Below are 15,273 nucleotides of genomic sequence, written 5' to 3'. Positions count from 1 at the left end.
ATTCTTAGATAAACTCTGAATATGCTTGATTCACACTCATTGATTAAGTCATAGAAGAATGTGTAAGAGATATACATTCTCAGAAGGAGAAACAATAGAAATCAATTTACATCAGAATGGAGCCCTCTGGGCTCAAGGATCAAAGCACCTTAGTTCCTTTAGCTATACCTATAGGAAAACAACACTTGAAGAGTATGTTTAGAAGAAATTACTAGCAAGTAAGACTCTTGTCATTTCTTCTCCTTTTTTTATTCTAGAAGAGAAAAGCAAAATAGCATAGTCAATAATTATAATTGTAATTTTATATCTTTCAATTCCTCAAAGGCCTTATATATCTGCATCATTTCAAATACAGCAATCTTTGGAAATCCACTAGACAATTTCCTTTCTCACTAACAAAATATTTATTATTAATTCTTGTAATTTTACTCTATAAAGATTAGCAAAACAGTGACAGTAGTTATAAACAAGGTCTTAATAGTCATTGAAATAAAATCGCTAATAGAGGGTAAGAATACTTTTCTAAATTTAGTAATTGAGGTGAAAGAGTTAGGAATTAAAATGGAAGTTTCTTGGTTGTTTATTAAAAATGAAAGATTGAACTCCTTGATTGTTAATAGTTAATCAAGAAATTCATTTTATTTTCCTGAAGATGTGCTTAATTTGTTTACCAGAACACTGACATCTGGTGATGCTAGGGATTGAACTTGAAATCTTTGGTGCCTCAGGCACAAAGGTCTTTCTGTAAAATCACTGTGCTGTCCCTCTGTAGTTTTAATTCTAGAACATTTTGTGAGAATAATGAAATAGATAAAACAAAGCACGATGCCTGTTATTGTATAGGTGGGCACTAAGTTTTATTTCATTATTACTCTTTCATTTCTTTTTTATTATTATTAATTTAATGATCAACAAGATCCTAGGATAAGAACTCTTTCATTTCTTCTACCTGTTGTGAACATTTAATCATTCCAAACATTTGATCATTTCCTAAATAAATATTAGGAAATATTTATTTATTGTTAGCATTGCTTTTTTTTTTTTTTTTACCAGACCACTGCTCTGCTCTGGTTTATGGTGGTACAGGAGATTGAACCTATGAATTTGGAACCCCAAGCATGAAAGTCTTTTGCATCAATAAACACTAAGGGCAAAGGAGATAGCATAGTGTTTATTGCTAACATCAAAGTATCAAGTAGTCAGTATTCAACACTGTGCGAAATGACTTTTTCTTCTTCCTATTTGTTAGGCAAATCAATGGTATGAAAGAGGATACAATATGTTGAAATTTAATGAGCTGTCAAAATCTTTAGTAATTGTAATATTTGTCAGTATTATTACTAGAAATCATTTGGTAGCATTTAAATGAAATACTAAATTAGTTGACTTAGCTCTTTATTCTTTATCATCTGGAAGTATGATAATTTGGGAACAATACACTATGAAATGTACCCTTGTTCCTGACTAGCTGTGTATATTAATTATTCTAGGTATAGCTATTCTCTATAGGGGGAAAAGACTGATTATGTAATGGAATGTTATAGATAAAAAAAATCCCAGATAACACTTGTCCAGATGTAGATAAAGGGCTCAAATATTTGAGGTCAGTATCCCTTGTGATCCAGTCAATTGTTAACATAGGCCAACAGAACTGGTTGCACTGTGTTTAGTCTTTTTTATATTAATTGGTTGTTAGGTTTGAAAAAAAAAATTATCTGTAACTCCATTCCTCATTACAGATTTTCTATTTCTCACTCTCCCCAAATTAAATGTGTGCCATAATATCTAAAGGAGTGGGCAACATGTCAATCAGCGTTCTGTATGCTTCCTAATGACAGTTGGCTTTTTTTTTTTTATAAAGGTTGAACAATATATTTTAGACGGAGAGTTTTAAATTCAATTTCATATGTTTGATTTTTGAAAATATCAAGTTTCTAACCAAACTCGTTCTCAGGAATGAAGTGCTAGGCATCTCTGTTAAAGTAGAATATTTTTACTGGGCTGTTCATAGATCAACCCCTGTTCCGATAGTAACTCATTCTTAGATGAGCAATGAAGCAGGGGGACTAAAGCAGTATGCTGATAGATTCCACTCAATGGCTGTTGATAAATATTCACTCCTATCTAGAAAGAGAGAATCGGAGAGTAGGCTTTTTGCCAGAGAATATAAACATATTGATCACTTGTCCAGAACAGGGGGGAAAAGTGATTGAGTGGTGTATGCTTTTTCCTTATGTCTGAATTTTCACAGCTCTCTGATATTGGGGATCATTATGGTTCTGATTTAAATAAGGAATAAAAATTCTTGGCAATATCCATCACAGAAGTCTTCGGGATCCTGAAAAAACTCATACTTATTGTATAATTGTTAGAATATTTATTACATGCCTGATATAACAATAATTTTACAGATTCACACCAACATATGATTCTTTCAGTAAGACTGGAATCCTCAGAGAAGTGTGTGGTAAAGGTCAGAAGTATATTGTTGGTACAACATGTTGATAAAACATGTTAGTTGACACTCATAGTTTTAGAAGATGATTAATAACTAAAAAAATCTCGAGGGTAATGTTTCTTAAGTTTGGCTTGCAAATACTTTAAAGGTACTGTGATGTGCATAAATACTAGAAGACCATGCTCAATCTTGTGCAATTTTTTCTTTATTTTCTAACTCCTCTTTTTCTTTAGAAACAGGAACAGAAAACATACTATCAAAAAAGATTTACTGCTTTACACTGAACCCTAAATTCCACACAGATTTTATTTCTTTAATAAGAAAGGATACCTCTTCCTTCCTCTCTTTCCCTCTCCCTTCCTTCCTTCCTTCCTTCCTTCCTTCCTTCCTTCCTTCCTTCCTTCCTTCCTTCCTTCCTTCTTTCCTTCCTCTCTTTCTTTTCTTTCTTTCTTTCTTTCTTTCTTTCTTTCTTTCTTTCTTTCTTTCTTTCTTTCTTTCTTTCCTTTTTCCATTCTTTCTTTCTTTCTTTTCCTTGTTTTGTTCTGCTAGCAGGGTCATCACTGAGGCATCATGTATGTGCATCCGTTCAATGTTCCTGGTGGCTATTTTTTGTTGTTATTGTTTGTTTGTTTTTATAGACAGAGAAAAATGGAGAGTGGAAAAGAGAGAGACACCTGCAGTCTGCTTCACTTTTTATGAAGCTTCCCTGACAAATGAGAGACAAAGGAAACTTTTTAATTGCATTAGTTTACTTATGTAAGTTACATCAGCCTAGTTTTGTGCTTGCTTGTTTGTTTATATTTTCAGGATGATCTGATTTTTCAATTGTTTTTGTAAAAGCTTACCTCTTCACTAGACTCAGAAGTCCAAGTAACTATTATGTTTATTCTTATATTCTTCACTGTAGCCTCTAGAACTTGGTAGATGCTCAATATAATCTTTATTAAGATTTATTTATCAAAAGCTAAGTTAGAGAACTGGAGCATCACTCTGGCAACTACAATGCCAAAAGTATAATAATAAGTATAATAATAATGCCAACGACATAACTTGGGACTCCTTGCTTGAAAGTGCTGCCTTTCTACTATCACACCACCTCCCTGGTCACTCAGTGTAGTGTTTGGATGGAAATTGAGAGTCAAGGAATGATTTCTAGCATTTTAATGTGAATAGCATGGTCCTATGGTCCTCAATAAAGCTAAGGGATATCTTATTTTTTTTATCAATTTTTTTTTTTTTGCCTCTAGGGTTATTGCTGGGGCTTGGTGCCTGCACCACAAATCCACTGCTCCTGGAGGCTAATTTTGTTTCCCTTTTTGTTGCCCTTGTTGTTTTGTCATTGTTGTGGTTACTATTATTATTGTTGTTATTGATGTCATTGTTATTAGAGCAGAGAGGAATGGAGAGAGGAGGGGAAGACAGAAAAGGGGAGAGAAAGATTGACACCTGCAGACCTGCTTCACTGCTTGTGAAGCGATTCCCCCCTCCCCCCCCCCCCCCCCCCCCCGCAGGTGGGAGCCGGGCCAGAACTGATCCTTACACCAGTCTTGTGCTTCTTGCCATGTGCACATAACCCACTGCGCTACCGCCCGACCCCCAGGGGAGTCTTCTGATAAGTGAGGAAATGTAGATTTAAATACGTTACGCACGAATAAATCTTTTGACAAAGCAACACATTTCAAATTAATTTGGTAATCGTATTTGCTTTCTTAAACATCGCTTAAGAAAATTATCATTAGATTTTAATTACAGGGCAAAGTTTTACCACAGTCTCAAGTCAAGAAAATAGACTACTTCTGTGGATTATTTTCTTCAGAGTTATCTAATAAATTACAAAAAAAGCTATATATAAATATAGTCTTACAAAATTTCTGTGTATTTGTTATGTATGCATCTATCTATCTACCTATCACCATCTACTTAAAGGGGAAAAAAAAGAAAGTTCTAGCAAAAGTAAGTGCTTTAATTTAGATATACCATACTTTCTGCAATGGTTACTATATCTTCCTTGGAGATTATTGAAAATTCTATAAAGAGACACAGACCAAAGTTAGCACCACAAATTCTAGTTTCTGTTAGGACAAAAAAGTTTCTATATTTTATACACTGTATTAGGAAAAAAATTATATTAACCTCAGGAAAGTTTAATGGTTAATATTTTATGTTACATCAGACTATATATCTTTCAAGATAGAAAACAACTTGAAGTTGTCAGGAGGTATGGCAGTGGGTTAAGAGCATGTGGCATGAAGCACAAGGACTGGCATAAGGATCCTGATTGGAGCCCAGGCTCCCCACCTGCAGGGGAGTTATTTCACAGGTTGTGAGGCAGGTCTGCAGGTGTCTCTCTTTCTCTCCCTCTCTGTTTTCCCCTCCTACCTCCATTTCTCTCTGTCCTATTAAAAAAAGAAAGAAAGAAAAGAAAACAACTTCACATAAACTGTCCCTTTACTATCATTTGTATCACAATTTTTGGAAAAGTGAATACTTCAGGGTAATAATTATTTGCAAGTGTCCTAAAGTCTGATAAATGGGTTTAGACACTAATTCAATCATTTTGTACTAAACTCTTTCAAATGGAAACAGTATTATAAGGGGGTAGAAAGCATAATGGTTATGCAAAGAGTCCAAACCCCCGGTTCAAGCCCCCTCTCCACTCCCCATACCCACCCCAACCCCCAGCATCCATGGTGAGCCAAAGCTGAGCAGTGTTCTGTTAAAAAAAAAAAAAAAAAGATAAAAAGAATGGAAGGAGGGAAGGAAGCAAGGAAAGAAGAAAATAAGAGAAATATGGGGTGGGTTGAGGACACATGTTACAATGCACAAGAACCAGGGTTCTAGCCTAGTCTCCACCTGCAAGGGGAAAGCTTTTGAGTAGTGAAGCAGTGTTGGAGATATCTGTCTGTCTTTCTTTCTGTCACCCACTTTCCTCTCTATTTCTGGTTGTCCCTATCTAATAAATAAATAAAGATAATACAAAAAATTAAAAAACAAACAGTATTATTACAAATGTATAGGATTACATGAGAACTAAGTGAACTACTATATGAGAGAATTCTTAGAATGATTGTTGGTGTATGTGTGAGAAGCAATCATATTATTACTACTAGGAATGATAGTTTTATATTTGGGCAAGAGTCTTTTATTTCTGTTTTCTACAAAATGTGAACATACTATCCCCTATGCACCAGTATTTTTTAATGAGGAATAAGTGAAAATTTTTTTTAAAAATTGATGAACCTTTCTCTTGGTATAAATAATACATTTTAGCTCTATTCTTATTACATTTTTACATTTCATAAATTCTTCTCTAACAAATCACACACTGCTTTCTTGAAAATTCTTTTGTTCTTTTAAAGGAAAATGTTGCTGAATTTAGTTCAAATTCAGAACAGATAAAATGATCTGGGAGGAATTCTACTATATGACTGATTTTTCCTGGTCTGCATATCACTCAAGGGAAAGCCAGATACAGGACAAGAGCATTTTCACAGAGGAAGAATGTATTTCCCAGATTCCCCACCCTCCTTTGTCATGCACAGTCTCTGCCAACTGTTGCTACTATTGAGCTTATATTCAAGATAAACAATATTCTTAATGATTTAGAAACCTCTTTCTGATATTCTCACAAGATTGAAATATTGTCCATTTCTCAATGTGTTAGTTCATTATTTTAAAAACAAAATGACTTTGTACTATGCACTTCCTCATCTATCTATTTTTTGAATGGTTAGATTCTTTCACAGACACTACTTGTCACCCATGTAGCTGAGTAATCACTGATGGACATTTTTCTTATTTATTTATTTAGAAAAAGGAAACACTGACAAAACCATAGGATAAGAGGGGTACAACCCCACAGGATTCCCACCACCAGATCTCCATATCCCGCCCCCTCCCCTGATAGTTTTCCTATTCATTGACCCTCTGGGAGTATAGACCCAAGATCATTGTGGGATGCAGAAGGTAGAAGGTCTGGCTTCTGGGAGTTGGGCTGTAGCGCAGCGGGTTAAGCGCAGGTGGCGCAAAGCACAAGGACCAGCATAAGGATCCAGGTTCGAACCCCGGCTCCCCACCTGCAGGGGAGTCGCTTCACAGGTGGTGAAGCAGGTCTGCAGGTGTCTGTCTTTCTCTCCCCCTCTCTGTCTTCCCCTCCTCTCTCCATTTCTCTCTGTCCTATCCAACAACGACGACAACAACAATAATAACTATAACAATAAAACAACAAGGACAACAAAAAGGAATAAATAAAATAAATATTAAAAAAAAAAAAAGAAGGTCTGGCTTCTGTAGTTGCTTTCCCACTGGACATGGGCCTTGACAGGTCAATCCATACTCCCAGCCAGCCTCTTTCTTTCCCTAGTAGGGTGGGGTTCTGGGGAAGTAGAGCTCCAGGACACATTGGTGGAGTTGTCTGATGGACAATTTTCTAATTTAATTCACATAACACTTGGAGATTCTGCTGCTTTATTTTCTCTTCATCTTATCCACAAAAGAAAGTTATCATTCACTCCTTGTTGGATTAAAGGTACCCTGAGTTTAATCCTTTTGTTAGAAGGAATTTTATTTCCTTTCCACTGCAACTGCTAAGCTTCTTCCTTCCTTCCTTTCTTTCTTTCTTTCTTTCTTTCTTTCTTTCTTTCTTTCTTTCTTTTGTAGTTGGGCTGGTTTCACACTTATCCAATCTAATAAGCTTGTCTGAGCCTATGTCTATCATATACTAAATCTCATTTTTTAAAAAATTTAAGATGAAGAATAGTTTATTTTATTTTAGACTCATTCTTCAGTCCTGACTCCAACCTCACATGGAACCCTGCCTCTTTTGGGTTCTAGATGAAGCACAACAGAGCCTTAACACAATAATTTAAATATAAGACATTGTTGAGTGGACAGGGACATTATACTGTAGTGCTTGATTTGATCAGTCACCAATGCACCCATGCCACAGATTAGTGCCCTAAATCACTCTTCCTGCAGTTGCTGAAAGCCATCAATCCTCAAATGAATCTCTTCAAATATAAACACCTTCCTTGAAAGTTCATTCCCTTAGATTCCTCCCCACATCTTGATATCCTGTAATCTAGAGACATCAAAAAATTCTGTAGTTGGGAGTTGGGAGGTAGCACAGCGGGTTAAGCACACATGGCGCAAAGCGCAAGGCCTGGCATAAGGATCCCTGTTCAAGCCCCCGGTTCCCCACCTGCAGGGGAGTCGCTTCATAAGTGGTGTGAAGCACAAGGAGGTCTGCAGATGTTTATCTTTCTCTCTCCCTCTCTGTCTTCCCCTCCTCTCTCCATTTCTCTCTGTCCTATCCCACAACAATGACATCCATAACAATAATAATAACTACAACAATAAAAACAACAAGGACAACAAAAGGGAATATATATTAAAATTTTTAAAAATTATGTAGTCAAAGAGAAAATGTACCCACCCTAGTAAAGGCTATTGTTTATCAGCAAGCAGATTAGTCAACAAAATTTTTGTATGCACATATAGTTAAATGATAACAAATACTATATTATTTGAACATACTGAGAGATTTCACATCTCTCAACAATTACATGTGTACAGAAATGCCAAACACTGACACTTATTAATCACTATATTGTTATGGCATGTCCTCTTTTCTGCTCAAAAGTGACAGAAGGACTCCTCATGCAAATGACATTTCACCATCACTGTGAGAATGTGTGGTAGTCTCTAGGACAGAGACAACAGTGCATTTTGTAAATATATATATTTGTACCTTTGTTGTGTAGGCACTGAGCACCAGAAAAACCCTGGTAGAAAAAAATAGTTGGATAAATAAATAAGTAAAATAAAAATTCAGGTAGCTGTGAATGTTGTTGCCATTATGCTTCATTGACACTTCACATAGTTCTATCACAGTCAAGTTGTAAAGTAGTTCCATCCACTAAAGTTTATAATTGAATTTATTCTATTTATTTATATATAGTTACACATATAGTTATTCTATGTATGCATTTGAAGAATTATATTTTTTTCTATATTAGCAGGATTAATGGCCTACAGTCAACAGAAAAATACAGTAGTTTGTACATGTGTAATATTTCTAAATTTTCCACATAACAATTCAATGCCCTCTAGGTCTTTAATAATGGTTGACAAGATTGTGGGACAAGAAGGAGTACATTCCACACAGTTCCCACCACCAGAGCGCCATATCCCACCCTCTCCATTGGAAGCTTTCCTATTCTTTATCCCTCTAGGACCAGAGACCTTTTTTTTTATTGGGGGATCAATGTTTTGCAGTAATAAATAAATACAATAGTTTGTACATGCATTTATGTTTTCCACATAACAATACAATTTCTACTAAGTCCTCTGTCATCCTTTTCCAGGACCTGTACTCCCCTCTCCCCACCAGAGTCTTTTACTTTGGTTCAATAAACCAAGCCCAGTCCAAGTTCTACTTTGTGTTTTCTTATTTTTCAACTTCTTTTATTGTTATTATTATTATTAGTGATTTAATAATTGTTGACAAGATTGTGGCACAAAAGGGATACAATTCTATACAGTTCCCACCACCAGAGTGTCATATCCCACCCTCTCCATTGGAAGCTTTCCAATTCTTTATCTCTCTAGGAGTATTGACCAAAGATCTTTATGGGATGCAGAAGGTGGGAGGTCTGGCTTCTGTAATTGCTTCTCTGTTGGACATGAGCGTTGACAGGTCAATCCATACCCCCAGCCTGTCTCTACAGGGGTCTGGGGAGGTGACGTTCCAGGATATGAAGAATTACTTTTAAAGCTATTATATGTGGATACATATCCACATCTAAGTATATATACATGTGTTTATATACTTGCAGTCAGGCAATAGTTACATAAACACATTTATTTATTTATTTTTATATTACAGAATTACATGTAGACAGGGGTTTGAATCCATACCACTCCCACCACCAGAGTTCTGGATCTTCACTCTCCCCACTGCAAACCATCACAGTTCCCCTAAAGTTGTAGACATGGGCCAACTATCTTCTCTACAACTATCTGTCCACATTTGCACATAGTTGCCCCTTCTTTTTCTGATTCAATCCTCTCTTCCCCTCTAAGCTACTCATAACATCATAACTACCTCCATATGTCCCTCCCCTTTCCCTTCTCTCTCTCTGGGTGCTGATGGAGCTGGAGTGTAGAGTCCTCTTATCCTCATCCTATCACTTCTTCCCCACTGAAAGTATGGATCAAGGTTGTTTATTGGGAGTAGAAGGTAGGAGTTCTGGCTTTTGTAGCTGCTTCTCTGCTGAGCATGGGGGTTGACAGGTCGATGCATACCCCCAGCCTGTTTCTATCTTTCCCTAGTGGACTAAAGATCTGGAGATTCGAGGGTCCAGGACACACTGGTGAGGTCATCTCCCCAGAGAAGTCGGTGGAGTCATGGTAGCATCTGTAACTTGGTGTCTCGAAGGTGGCATGACCTAATCTGAGACAAGATGGCTAATGAACAGGAACCAAAAACCAAGATCAGAGAAGATGAGATTAGGGATTTTAGGGTAGAATAAAGGTAGGAAAACCATTTTAGATGTATTTCTGGGGGCATACAACTCTAGTAATTTTGCTTGTGTTTGGTAGCTAGCCTGAGGTTGGATAAGAATTTTTCATACTCCTAGAAGGTTAAAGAATAGTAAAGCTATCAAGAGAGGGGATGGGATAGAGTTTTGGTGGTGGGAATTGTGTGGAGTTGTACCCCTCTTACCCTATGGTTTTGTCACTGTTTCTTTTTTATAAATAAAAAATTTAAAATAAATATGTTTTTTACTTCACTGGGAGGGAGGGGGAGGTTAGGATGGGACACAGTATTTTGGTGGTGGGAATGGTGTTTATGTACACTCCTATTAATTTTTAGTCATATATATATAAATAACTATTTAATTAATATGAAAATAAAAAAGTATTTTGTCTAAGAGAATGGTGTCAGAGTAGAGAATAGGGCTAGAAAGTTAGATTAGGAAAGGGAGTAGCTCCCATTCTTATAAAAAAAAATTCTGTGGCTAAAATAACTATTTACCTCCATCCACCTGCTCCAGGGCCCATATGTAAATACATATTTATATTTAGCACCAGAGCCTGGGTAACCTCTGAGTCCCTATTGGCCTGAGCTTAGAGCTCATCGTCACATCTGAGGAACATTGCAGGCTGAAATCATTTCAGGACCAGTCTTTCCCAAGTGACAGTGCAGGATACCCCCCAGCCTCCCTTCAGAGACTGGGGATATCCCTACCATCACTGGTTTATGGTAGAGCCAAGATCCTGGGAGGGCCCACAAAATGCTGTTCCTTATGGAAGCAAACAATGGTAGTGGAGAGAGGGACCCTTTAGAGGTCTAGGCCCATCATATGTGTATGGGAATCCAAGGATGCCCTAATTTGGGCCCCAGATGATCAGGTGGTGTGATATTGACTAAACAGGCCATTATTAAGTGGGCCAGTCTTTTGCCCTTATCCAACTTTTGCAGTCCTTTCTTTATCTGATGATCTTAGATTTTCTCTCAGTTGTTTAGGCATTGAGTATCATTTGTTGAGCCCAGCCAGAGTTAGGTTTGGGGGCTCTGTCTTCTTTGGGCCTTTCTGCTAGGTTGTCCTGCTAATGTGGTCTAAATCTAATCAATTACAACATTTATGATGCCTTCTTTAGGCACTTTAACCATTATTAATCACTTTAACTTTGAGTTATATGATTGTCCCTTGTTTATGGATATGTGCACACCTGTATCCAGTACCCTAAACTCTAGCCTAATCTGGTATCTGCATAAACACATTTATTAACATATACATATTTATACTTTACAACTATATAATTACATTTCATTCTCATCACTTTAGGGATTTACAAAAAGTTCTTAGCTGTGCTAAGCTAGATTCAGAATTTATCAATAACAAATAAATATATATTGGGTTAAATTCCCTCATTCTCTCTTAATTCTCACAAAGGAAACTCAGATATTTTTGTACACATTATTAATAGTTTTCATTACCATGGTCACTCTGATGTTGCTTCCAAATTCTAAGGCTGTGCCTTCTTTGTTATCTAAATTGACACCATGAGAATATGGCATTGCTGCCTCCTAATTTCCTCACTCAGCAATCAATCAGAAGCCAAATAACTTCCTACTCTTTTAATCACAGATCCATGGAGGAGCCAATCATCCAAACTGCCTGATTCTTTTGTCTAGAATTCTGGGTGCTGGTCCAGTCATTTCTTTTGGCCTAAGACTATCTCTTTGTTTTTCTCTACCTGCAGAATTCCTGGCTTATGGCTAGACAGATGTCTTCAGTTTCCCCAACAGCTCCAAGTTGAGCTCTAACTATCTTTGTTTGCAGTGCTAAATCAGAATGGAATGGTGTTTAGTTAGTTTCCTCCACTAAAGGAGATTTTAAAGAAAAAGCAATAGCCTCAATATATAAGGGGGGGTTGTCATTAGGTTCTGATAGCACCCAGCCTTCACCTTCCTGGAGAGACAACAGGACACCCTCTGGATATTCTTGTAGACCTCATCATACTTTCCTGAATTTCCTCTAATTTTTGAGAAGGATTTAATTTTATAATAAGCAGTGAAAAGAGGATGTGACTGTCAGTGGTTTATCTTAGCTGAGCCAAATTTTAGTTCCTTAGCTACAGTTTCTGCTTAATAGTCTCAGTTATTAGCATTTACTGGTGTATTTTGAAATCTGAGTTTAATTTTTCAGATAAGTCTCTAGTTTGTCAATTCACTGAATAATTTTTCAGGAATAATTTCTGAAAATAAGAAATTCTGTGTGGGTGGAATTAATTCCTGTTTTTGCAACAGCATTCTCTCTTTTTTTAAAAAAAATATACATTTATTTGGTATGACTTGAAAGAAGCATGCAGGAAAGTGAGCCCCACCCCAGACGATCCAGGACTGGGGGAAATATAAGCTCTGTAATGGAAGCGGGAGGTTCCTGCTGTCTATGGTTTAAGAAGACAATAGATAGTTATTGCTATAATCACATTGTTTGGCAATTGGGTTAACTTTGAAAAATCCCTTTGTTAGGATTTGCTGTATCATACACACCATCACCATATTTTATGTCCTTTGACATTATTTGTATATAGCTATGCCACTGGTTGGTTCTATTCTCCCTGGACTAAGCTTTTAAGAGAGTCAACATATCAAAGACTCAGCCTGTGTATTAAAAAGACTCAGTCTGTGCTTAAAAAAGTTTGAGACATTCAATCAGGTTTTTCCCTTTCATATTACGTAAATAGTGATTTATATGACTACAAATTAATAGGAGTGTACATAAACACCATTCCCACCACCAAAAGACTGTGTCCCATCCCCCCACTCCCACCCCATGAAGCTGTACATCCACCTTCACCCTCAACCCAGGGATTTTACTTTGGTGCCCTACTACAAATTAAGTCAAATCCTGCTTGAGTTTCCCTCTCTGTTGTTGATGTCGTTGTTGTTGAATAGGACAGAGGGGGAAATCGAGAGAGGAGGGAGGACAGAGACGGGGAGAGAAAGATAGACACCTGCAGACATGCTTCACCGCTTGTGAAGTGATTCCTCTGCAGGTATGGCACAGGAGCTGGAACCAGGATCCTTATGCTGGCCCTTGCACTTTGCGCCACCTGTGCTTAACCCACTGCACTACTGCCTGACTCCCTCAACAGCGTTCTCTTTGTTCTCTGCAAAGACCAGCGAGCTACCAATAGAGTTCCTTGTCTCTTTAAGAGGAAGCTGAAGCCCATTGTGGCCAAATATAAGTTCTTGTAGTATGTCCTCCCACATTTTTTTTTCTTCTTCACAGATGAGAGTTAAAACAATTCTAGATCAGGAAAACATTTTCTAATGAACTAGGCATATTAAAATGGAACTCTGAATGTGATTTTTTTTTTTTTTAAGAAATAACATTTTTTTCCACAAGCTGTGAGATCACTCATCCAGCAGGTAACACACTCGACCAGGTGGAAGGACCCAGGTTCTATCCTCTGACACTATATAAAAGCACCCTGAATGGCAGATGCTGTGGTTTCTCTCCTTTTCTCTTCCTCTATCTTGCTATTTTAATAAGAAATATGAGCACACCAGAAGTGATAGAATCACGCATTCACGAAGACCTGGGATACAAAACCAGAAGTTCTCTGCCGATATCACTAAGAGCTCTAGATGAGATAAATCTTGGTTATTCAATTTGGTTCTAAATCCAATGACTAATATATTTCTAAGAGAAGGTATAAATCCAAAGGACAAGCCATACAGAAACCGAGGCAGATGTTGAGACACGCAAGCCAAAGAACCGCTGGGGTCTCCAGAAGTGGAAAGAGAACAGGTCAATGAAGGCTTTATTAATAAACATGTGTGTCCTAACTACCTCGCCAAGCCTCTGCCTCTTTTCTTCTTCAGGCCTCCCTATAGTGGGACATACAAGAATGCTCAAATTAGAGCAACTGATGACCCTAAAATCAAAGACATATATTGAAGTGAATGGAAGAACTGCATGTTTAAATCACAAAATAGAAATACTTCAGTTTAGTGAGACCAGCATGCCAAAGTTGTGATCATTAGGACACTTGTGACAGTCAAGTAATTAATGCAAAATAAATGTTTGTGAAGAAAATTAAAAGTGCTAGTCTAGTTTAAAAAAAAAGAAAAAGAAAGAAAGAAATTATAACAAGGTGAAAAACGCTCAATTGCTCACATGGCAATATTTTTAGTGGCTTGAACAGAAGATCTGACAAGTTAAAAAGAAGCATTAAACCAAGATTTAACCCACTGCAAGGTTCTAATTTTATTTTTTCTATGAAGTCCAAGAAAGAGAGGTGATAAAGCAGCCAAAGAAAAAGTTGAAGATAACATGGGAGAGTTTATGATATTTAAGAAAAGGATCGACATAATCAGTGTCACCACACCACACTACACGGCCCCTGCCTTTTTGCTTTGGATTATTTCCATAGATGGAAAGCCTGGGATGACAACCTTCTGACTCCAATAATCTGGTGAGACCTTTCCTAACACAATGGCCTGCCCAGTTTCACTTCAGATGGCACACTCTCTACATTCTCTAACAAAGTTACAGGTTCTAGATATAGATATATACACATATCCATATATTGGAAACAACTATATACCTAAAAGTAATATATATTTCCTAGTCTTTTCTAATAGCATAAGCATTATTATCACCCCTTGATAATCTTTAGAAGAAACAGGGTATATATATTTGGCCAAGAGATAGACTGGATATATGTATATCCCAAAGAGTAATTACTGTCCCTATGGCAACCTTTATAAGAATCATCAAAGAAGTGAATGCAGTAAAACTGGAGGTTAGCTTAGACCCCATCAAAATCCTAGGTGGATCCCCTCCCCCCCCCAACTTGACACCAGACCTCATAGACCTAATACAAGTAAGGATACAATAAATTACATTCAGTGCTTTAACAGATGGGAGAAAGTTCAAGCCCATTTGATAAAGAAGGGACTACAAAATCTGGAAAAGGGCAAGAGACTGGCTCACTTAATGGTGGCCTTTTTGTTCACTACTAGGCAACCCCATACCTGGGGTCTTAGATAGTGAATCCTAGGATTCCCTCATACATATGGTGAGTTCAAATCTCTAATAGATCACTATTCCTATGATTACTGGCCACTTCTATCAGGAACATCATCATAAGCCCTTTTATGGGCCTCTCAATAACCTTACTCTCACTTCAAAATAGCAACAACAGGGACTGCTCCATTTTCTGAAGGTAGGCTGGGTAAGCCTACTCTGCCGCTTGAGGAAGACTGGTCCTGAAATCAGGTGAGTATAAAATAT

The sequence above is a fragment of the Erinaceus europaeus genome, chromosome 18 (assembly GCF_950295315.1).
Source record: "Erinaceus europaeus chromosome 18, mEriEur2.1, whole genome shotgun sequence".
In the NCBI taxonomy this organism is placed as follows: Eukaryota; Metazoa; Chordata; class Mammalia; order Eulipotyphla; family Erinaceidae; genus Erinaceus; species Erinaceus europaeus.
Note: the sequence above shows the minus strand (reverse complement) of the source record.